We start from the raw sequence: 10160 nt of genomic DNA on the forward strand, positions 1-10160 counted from the left end.
GCTGGTGAGTTACATTTCCCTTCGCCCCTGAGCTTTTATTATACCCTTTATGACACACAGTACACTCCAGCACCCACACAAGCATATGTACGTTTGCTCACACACCCACACAAACAATCAGACAGAGATGCAGACATGATCTATACACGCACACACTCACCAGCAGAGACCTTTCCACGTAATGATTCAGCTCACTTACCTGCTGTTTGTGGCCTTGAGCACCGAATCATAAATGCTGCAGAGTTTTAATGTGTTCTTTTCTTTCAAGAACTCAACTGCCATGAATAAGTGGAAATGTGCAAATTCAGGTCAATGTGATGCTTCTTAAATTGTATTGTGTCCGTCACAAACAGCAACCTCCAGGGCTGAATAACAAAGCCATGGTGGCACTAATAGCTGTAGTTCCTGTAGCATCCACATGAGGCTTATTCCAAAAAGTTCCTTTAAACTGTTAAAATGTCCAGCTCTGCAGAAGAAATAAACGTGTTTACAGCCTGCACAAAAATGTGTTTTGCCTCCATGTATAGTTTCCCCCTTTAACTCTGCAGGGGGTGAACTTCCCTTTAAGACTCATCCATCTGGATACCGCCAAGGCTTCGAATTAGAACCATGCCCACTTTGATTGACAGGCGCCTGTAGCTGCTAGCAGTGGCTTCACCTCGGCTAATTGAAGTCAATGAACTAGACCTCTCTACAGTCTCTGTGCTGTCGATGCCTTCTGGGGCATTTGGAGCTTTGTAGTCAACCACTTTCAATAAATCTGTGCCCCAGTTTTGCTTTCTAGAATTTTATTAGTCTGCCACTCTAACTAGCAGTTATCTGTGTCTCTGTGTTACCAATGTGCAGTGTAAGAAAATAGTTTAGTATCCAAACTTGCTAGCTGAAAACTAGAAGCACAAATTGGTCTCGGTAGCCTTAATACTAACACTGAGGCTCCAAAACGTTGTCAAAGGAGCTTGCAAAGAAAAGCGTCTGGACTTCTTTAAGTTGCTTGAAGACGTTTCACCTCTCATCCGAGAAGCTTCTTCAGTTCTAAGGTCAAATGGTGGAGAGTCCCAGATATAAACCTAGTGAGAGTTTCCCCCCACAGAGGGACAAAAGGACCCCCTGATGGCTGATGGGGACCCATTGGGACCCACACCCAGTTTCACACCTTGGCTCAGGCGATTAGAGGATCATCAGGGGGTCCTTTTGTCCCTCTGTGGGGGGAAACTCCCACTAGGTTTATATCTGGGACTCTCCACCATTTGACCTTAGAACTGAAGAAGCTTCTCGGATGAGAGGTGAAACGTCTTCAAGCAACTTAAAGAAGTCCAGACGCTTTTCTTTGCAAGCTCCTTTGACTACGATGACCTGGATGACTGAGAACCTTCACAGACATGCTCCAAAACGTTGTGTCCAGAAAACAACAGCTGATGCTATAAACATGGTTAATCATCAAAGCAACTGTCAGATAAAAAAATAACAATTAGTGAATAACCCTGGCCAGGTTTTAGACTTTAGTGTAAGTACAACTCTGACTGCTAAATATAACTGCAAGTGTTTTTGTTTTATTTGCATTTATTTGATCTGCACACAAGATTTATGTTACTCAGCTCTTTACCTTCAAGTTAAGAAAATAGTTGAGATGGTTAAATGTTGATAATAATCATATATTTTGAGAAATTATTTATCAAATCCATTGTGGACTGTATTATCAAGCATTTCACCTCTAAGCACGTCATAATGCAACTGTAGGGGTGAGACGAATTTTTCTTCTACTTTCTCTCTCTTAGGCTGAGGAGGAAGGTAAAAGGTGTGTATTTGCTTTTGGATTTCCATGGTGAGTGAAAGTGATAAGTTAGTTTTATTTGCTTTATATAACGTTTTCTTTGGTGTTTCGGCTGTGCTCGCTCTGATGTTTTCTACCAAATAAACTACAGCAAACCTTGTTGGGAGGAGGCCATAATCTAATTTGGGTCTTGTTCAGGATCTGAACTCGGGACCTCTTGCATTTGTTATGGCTACAGATGCATCACGTCACTATATTCAGTTGGGAACCTCACAAATAAAAATGACTAATTAACTGTTACTGAGGTCTTTGTATGACCACCCAATCTAGAATAAGCCAGAACGGTTTTTCTGCTTTAAGGTTTGCAGATAGATAGATAGATAGATAGATAGATAGATAGCACACATTGGAAAGCTTTCAGAACACCTTGTTCAAGAAGAGAAATGTTCATAAAAACAATCTCAGTGCTGTTTATTTGCCTCTTAAACCACATGAAAAATAAAGAACATCTGAGAGGAGATAGGGAGTGTAATTTGAAAGGAGTGATTGGTTTATCATGGGCGAATAGTACACAGATAAACAAGACAAACAACAAAGCCACAAACACATCCATGCAGACAGGCTGTGTGATTTGCAGCCTGCAGAAGTTCTGTAATCAGTATTCAAGTAAAATATTTAAGTTGACAACTATTGCATCATTTCTCTCCCACAGGCAGCCTCGGGCACACATGCATCAGTCTTGGGTAGCACCGTGTTTTGAAAAAGGTTTGACTACATCATAAACTGAGGTCTCACAACTGTAAATCACCAATGAGCAAAATAAATTGTCTTTTTATTGTCTTCTGATGAGATGTTTGCGGGTTTAGATGGTTGGGATTATTTTCTTTCGGTCCTGTCGTGAATGTTAAAATATTAAACGTAAACATATTGTGGCAGATGCTACTGAAGAGGCTGCCAACAAATCTCCCTCTCACTGTTAATCGCTTTGGCTCGGGTTTGCTGCTGACATACTAAAAATGTCTCTAATCAGAAGAAACTTTTGAGTCCAAAGATTTTTTTTTCCAGTTTTAAAAACACGCAAACAGTGATCTTGGTTAACGTGTTGGCATTGTGTATCAGGGCTTAATGAAAATCCTCTGTGGAACCTCGGGAGAGGTTTTGTTGGACAGAAAAGAAGAAATCCTACCCACAGCTTCATTGAGCCTAAATTCTTCACTTCAGCTGTGCTTTGTGAAACAGATATCCATAAAACCCCTGATTTTTTTTTTTTAAAGCCACGACAAATTCATCACTGCTTAAAATTCAAGGTGTATAAGTTTTTCATGTGAGTGAGAACAAGCGTCCTCCCAGGGGCACAAATGGATTAGAAATGATCTCCCTGCGCATCAGTTCAGGCACGGACTCCATGTTGATATGGTGATATCTTGACTGATTTAATCTTTCTTTGCCCAGTGAACAATGGCACCAAGCGCCAGCATAGAGAGTGCATGTTTTATGTGTATGCGATGGCTGGAGGATGAGGATCGGGGGCGTTGACAGTGTTGCGGTGCAGGTAATTGTCTGCGAAGCATGTGTGCAGGCCCGTGGCTAAACAGGGTCTATAAAGCAGCCTCCTGGCGATTGTCGTGCATCACTATTGTTGTTCCATTTCTCATTCCCTGTTTCAACAATGAAATCTTCCCTCAGCATTTTACCACCGCCGTTAGAGGAGCCAGCGTATCTTCCATTCATCCAGCCGACTGTCCCCCAAATGCAAAAAAACCCTTTTAGCTCCATTCTGTTTGGCTCCTTCAGGAAAATTAATAACTGAAAACGCACTGTTCTCAGAGCGAGCCAGACCGATTTAATGTTTCACCTCAGAATGCCTCGCTATGTCTCTCTTACCCCACGCGCCCGCCTTCCTCAGCCCTCCTGAGGCCTGGACCTGATGTTTGTACAATGCAGAGGGCTTGAACTGCGAGCCCTAGTAAATGCTCCACCAGAGGAGATCAATTTTTCATGAATGAGTCCCTGGTGCTTTGAGAGGCAGCCCGGGTGGTCGGCCTTCAGCAGCCGATTAACAAAAGAAACAACGATGTCCCGCAAGACAACACGATGTGAATCCACCAGGATCTTGTATCTGATTTTTATTTCATTTTAAACAAGTTCAGCAACCCTCGCTCTGCCCCTGTGCTCGCTAACAACCCTGAACCAGATAAGAGACACAGTAAGCTTTTATTTATCTTCTTTAAAAAGTAATCAAAAGAACAAACCGGCTCTGCCCATTAAATACTGTCATTGAATACCGTCCGATTCAATGACACATCTCTCCCCAGCACTGAGTCTGATTCAGCCCACGGGATAGTTTTGGAAAATCTCAAAGCTTGATGAAAATGAAAATTTCAGACTATTTGTCAGTTTTATGGCCTTCTTAATTTCACACAAAGATCACCCATGGCCTGACGCAACACATCAAAGTAAAAGAAAAACCATTAAAGAAAGAATCTGAAAGAAAGAATTTTATTTTGAATCTATTAAAATAAAACTGAAAAGTTCCTTGTTTTTGACTCTTCACTGTACAATTTTCACTTTTTTAAAAAGCACATTTTCTGTGTATTACCAGGAAACATGTATTTATTTAATGAGCTGTCAGTACTTTTTCAGTAATTATGCCTTTATTTTCCAAAGTGTGAGTCATACTACTAATAGAGCTTTTCTTTATAATGTAGAAGAACTGAGATGAATTGTTGAAATTGCACTTATTTTTCTAATAACTCAGGATGTTTTCTAACTGGATGGCTTGTGAAATTTGTATTTAAACTTCTCTAAGAAGAAAGGAAGGACATACGTTCAAAATGGGCTGTATGTGACCCACGTACTTGAGTGGAGTTTGAGACCTTTGTCTGAGCAGTACAAGGACTTCTGTCTAGCTGTGGTGCTGGCTGTTTTGGCTCTCCACACAGCCAGAAGGACAGCCCAGCTGGTTGTAGATTGTGCAGCTGTGCAGCGATAGTGTAGATGGTATCATGTCTTTTCTTCATATCAAATAATGTTTCATAATCAATTCCAGACAAAGTATTTTTTACCTGAGGGTGAGCCTGGCATTCAGCTGTTTTCTACCCCTTGTCACATGGAAGGGGAGATGCCTGGACCCCCCTCTTGCTGAGTGAGGTGTTACCAGGACATTTGAGAGATGTGAACACTTTAGGGTGCTCCAGAGTCTTCCTCCAGTTCTGGACATGCTAAAAACACCTCAACTAGGAGGCAGTCAGGAGGCATTCCATTCAGATGACAGAACCACTTCACCTGGCTCCTTCCGATTGGACGGCTGTCAGAGGTGGAAACCCTGGTGATTTAATTCCAAACTCCCAAAACTGGCCACAGATAAATCGAAACGATACTTTTTTCATATCATTGCAAACTAGCAGACAGTGCTATGGTCCAAACATAAAACCTCGCCTTCACTATCTTTACCCTGGTTACCATGTTTAGGATAACCTAAATAGAAGTGGACCTCGTTTATTTTGCAGCATCATGTGTCGCCCCCTGGTGGCAGTTGAAAAGAATGCAGGTTTAAGTTACTTCCATGCTAGCTTCACTTTTCATACCCAAAAAGCCACTTCCATCTTTCATGTCTGTGGGTGGTCCCAACCAACATGGTGCCCATTTTTCACGAGTTAACCCCTGATGCTTTAACCTGTAACCAGAAGCAGCCAGCTGCGCTGATGTTTTTTTGTGCAACAGAAATAACTAAGAACATTATTTTATATTCTGACTTCTAAATGTTAATTTAACACTGAATCACATGGCACATCTACTCCGCTGGATCGCACTTGTGGCCACACCCTGGTCAGTGATGTCACAGCAGGTGTTTGGGCTTTAGCGGCTGATTGCATGCTGCCATTACTGATTGAAATTTCAGGTCCAAGGGTGCGTCTGAAATCACTGCACTGCACAGCGCTCTACACTCCACTCTGTCATTTTAAAGCGTCTGAAGTCTGAGTGTGTAAATTTAGCATTGGAACGAAAAAAGTAGCGCTCACAGCATGTGCACCTCATTTACTGAACGCAGCTGAGTGTCCATTATGGAGGGAGGTGTTAGAATAAGGTGGTGATTTTAAACACAGTCATAGACTGTATGGACGTGTCCTCATTTCACATTTTTAGACGCCTCTTTCGATTTTTCCATCCATTTTATGCATGTTGTTGATGCCTGGCTACAGCAATATTGGCTGTGTGTGTGTGTACTACTTGGTTAGGACATAGCACTGAAAAATATATGGTTAGGTTTTTACACTGAATATTCTTTGGCAACCAGACTTCTTTTTTAACGTTCTTCAAACTCTCATCTGAAAGATCTCATCGGTTCTAACAGCTGATGGAGGGTCCCAAGTATTTAACTTCTAGAGGCCACCTTGCGACCTTAAGCATGGTCCTGAAAGTAAGCAGATTCCTCTGATGCACATTTTGCACATTTTAACCAGCAGATCATACCAGCCTTTTAAAAATAAGTTTGTAGATGACAGACATATCGTACGCAGACGATATGTAAACAACATCCAGAGCTTCTGACATCACTCTGAAGACTAATGGCTGGACATTCCGGGTTTGTGAGAGTTGCATAACTGTAAGGGTGGACTACATCGCATCCAACTGGAGCAAAAGAAAAAAGCCAAGTTCTGAAAACACAAAAGGTCCCAAACCAAGCAAACCAGCAGGCACAATTGTTGTTACAACAGATGATGTTAAAAATATTGTCAGTGCAATCAGAGCCCCCAAATTGGCCACCAATACATTAAGTTTAGCACCAGAAAAAAAAATAACAGGAATCAAGCAGATATCCAGGCTGTTCAGAAGGACCAGAAGTGATGTGTCTTTCTTCCACCACAGTACAACAGTCGCAAAGAGCAGGCAGGAGACGCTTAATCTGCCAAAACACAACCTCATTCATAACATTCCCACTCACTGGAACTCCACATATGATATGCATAGCTGATAAGCTGCTGTTTACTCAGCATTAATTGAAAAGGCCCCCAGGATGAACAAGGACAACCACTTGGTCTGATTAGATTGTGTGAATGGCAGAGGAGGTAACTGAAGCACTTAAGCCCTTAAATAATACTCCAACACTGAAATGTGGTGAAACCTCACCACCTCAGTTTCCATGATCCTGCCTCTCAACACCAAGGAAAAAAATATAGAAAACTGCCTAATTGTGAAGGAAGTAAAAACTGCCATTGTCAGATATGCTGACCCTGCAGGAGTGCCTTCATAAAAGCACAGCTCTAAATCGCAGGTTCAAGGCATTTCCAGTGTGGATAATGCCAACTATGAAGAGCTCTACAACAGGCTTACCACAGATAACTGCACACCAATGTTCCCTCTAAGCTGCGCGCGTGCGCAATTGCGCACTGCTGGCACGGTCTCTGCGCACAGAAAATCTGTGTTGCGCACAAAAAAAATCTAACCTGAATTTAAATTAAAATACATACTTTAACAATTCTGTTTTGCAGTGTTAGTCAGCAAGTGACTGGCTGCTCCAGTATGGGATTAGAACAATGCTACCTTATCCCAAAGTCCAGCCAATGATGCGATTCACATTCGTATATGCGCAGCTAATCAACGTCGTTGACAGGCTATGACAGCGTCCTTATGTGCTGACACCGGTGTTTTAGCGAGCAAAGCAGCTGATGTGGAGTTAAGCCACGTTAATGACAACGTGTACAACCATTGGAGATGTGAGCAGGACAGACGAACAATTGACGGGAAAAGTGTGGACTATACCATAATTTAAAAATGATAACAGTTTTTAAATTGTGTTGATAGGCCACGTAAAACCAGAGTTATGATAAAAAATATGTGCAATGTTTGGCTTTCTTCCTGAATACTATCTTAGTTTATATTTACTGCGGGTAAAAACGCGTCTTATAAGGAAAACGCTCGAAAGCACTCTCCGGCTGTGAGGACCCCCCGCAAAAAGAAAAACGCCTGCAAAAAGAAAAATGCTGCAAAAGCACACAAGACACAACGGACGTGTTTCTGGGGAGACAATAACCCGACGGACCAGTTGCATGAACCAAAACGTGCTAACAAGTGCACTGGGACTGGGAGACACTTCAAAGAAGTGGAAGCGGGGCGGCCAAAGAGTAAACTTTCAAAAGTAAGTACTGAATATGATGTCACTTATTGATGTGCAAATGTTTAATAATGAAGAACATTAAACCATTACTGTTGGCCACACGTGGGCAAAGTTATGTGACATTAGTGATGTTTGTACTTTCAGCGTTTACTTTGTTTTAAAGCTTTTACTTTATACGCCGTTTGATAGTCGACCTTAATATTACAGAGATTGTGATGATTTTATGGATGATTAAAGTCAGTCATATATCCACAAACACAACAGGCTGAAAGTCAGTGATGCTGCTCGGTTTGCAGTCCTGAATATCACGGCACAAGCAGGATCCACTGCACTGTTAATGTGAGCTGTGTTATATTGCTGCCTCTGTTCGGTGGTGTCGAGCCAAACGGACTTTAACGTGTGTTTGAACAAGCTGACGGTTCACTCGTTAAGCTGAAAGAAAGATGCTTTAATCACAGCAGTCACACATGTGTCCACTGCACCATCTGGAACTCTTCTTGTTTACACTCGTAATGACACAAACACTAAATCCTGCTTCTCTGTGCTGTTGTGTAGCAGTGTGTACACCTGAGACTGTCACCTGTCTGTCTGTCCTGCACTCTCTCTCTGTTTCTTTCTCTCTGATTGTGGAATAAAAGTATGAACATGTGTTTATAAGTTACACTTGTGTTTGAATCCTGCAGCTTATCACACATTTGATTTCCATGTGTGACAACTGCAAGTGTCCAGAGTGAGGACAGACTGAGGGACCCACTGCTGCACATCATCTGTGAGGCTTTGCACCCCTGATGATCCACCAGGACAAACTCAGCAGTGTGTGAGGAAGAGGAGGAGGAAGAGCCAGCAGCAGCTGACAGATGGAGAGAATAGGCAGACTGTTCCCTGTTTGTGAAGGACTGCTAGGAAAGTTTAACATAACTGTCTGTGCTGAATCAGTCTTATTAAGTAATGTTCACATAATGTGATCATCCCAGTGTTTTTTCAGTGTGGGAGAAAGTACTCAGAGTACTCAGGGCCTTCAAGTTACACACCATGAAAGGCAGCAACAAGTTTAATATTCAGAAAGTTAAAGTATGTAAAAATAAATGTTGGTTTCAGTTCTATGAAGCTTTGAGTATTTTGGATCAGTAGCACTGCTGTGTTTGTTGCATCATATTTCTGTAACTGTTTATATGCTTTATATATTCTGAGCTAAGTTGATCTATAGTGTTACATCATATTCTATAAGGATGTTATGTGTTTGTAGACTTTCTGCCCAGTTTGACCCATTTAGCAGAAGTCAGCCTGTTTAAGGCTCTGATATCTATTCTGTATGACTTACAGCAGTTATGACATGGTCTGATTTTCTCACCCAATAAAGGAATATTTCATATATCAGTCTACTCTTCATTCTATCAGACACAGTTATCACAGCTCGTACATTTTGTTTTTACACATATATGTAAGCATTGAGCCACATTTAGTAATGCCAACATATTAAAAGAAAAATATTTGTCTCTTATATATAATACATATATACACTGTCAAAGATACTCGTCTTTGAAGATTTAAGGTGATAGGAAATATAAATAACTGCAACTTGAATCGCTCAGTATTTGACACAGAGTTCAAACTCACTGCTGTAATAACTAATAATGATTAATATAATAACTATAATATTGGCCATATTATATTTACATTACCAAAGTGAGATGACTTAAGTCTCATGAACAACATTAGCTAATTGTTATTTACTAGCTAATCTTAAAATAACTGTTCAGCACAGAAATGAAGCCCAACAATCATGTTTACAGTCCTGTGGTCTCAGCCTCAGATACTTATCACATCACACAAAGCTCATGTAGAAACAAATGTACAAAATATGTTCTCCTTCATTTCTGTCAAACAAAGCTGTATGAAATGTTTCCAGCTGTTAGTATCATGGTTGCTAGGCAACCTGGGCAGCGCGACGGAGGCTAGACCGCCCCATTTCACAAGCCTACAAGCCTCGCACTTCCGGCCTCAGCGGTCTTTGAGTACGCGCCCTTTAGGACCGTTAAGGCTGCGTACTTTAAGGCTGCAGACCCTGAATTGGGATACAGCCATACATACATGTTTTGGTTCGTGCAACTGGTCTGTCGGGTTATTGTCTCCCCAGAAACATTTCCGTTGTGTCTTGTGTGCTTTTGCAGCGTTTTTCTTTTTGCAAGTGTTTTCTGAAGTTGCAGTCCATTTGGCCTCTCAGGGCCACCGTACAGAAATTATTTTTTGGAGTGGCACAAATAATTTGTG

General features: G+C 41.4%; 1 long non-coding RNA gene across 1 annotated transcript; it reads left to right on the top strand.

The window, feature by feature from the left end:
* Positions 1–7768: 7768 nt before the first annotated feature.
* LOC145429278 (uncharacterized) lies at positions 7769–9261 on the top strand. Its single transcript, XR_013909520.1, has 2 exons — positions 7769–7910; positions 8573–9261. It is a non-coding gene; the product is annotated as an uncharacterized LOC145429278 (long non-coding RNA).
* The last annotated feature ends 899 nt before the right edge of the window (positions 9262–10160 follow it).

Source organism: Astatotilapia calliptera, chromosome 6 (assembly GCF_964374335.1).
Source record: "Astatotilapia calliptera chromosome 6, fAstCal68.1, whole genome shotgun sequence".
Classification (NCBI taxonomy): domain Eukaryota; kingdom Metazoa; phylum Chordata; class Actinopteri; order Cichliformes; family Cichlidae; genus Astatotilapia; species Astatotilapia calliptera.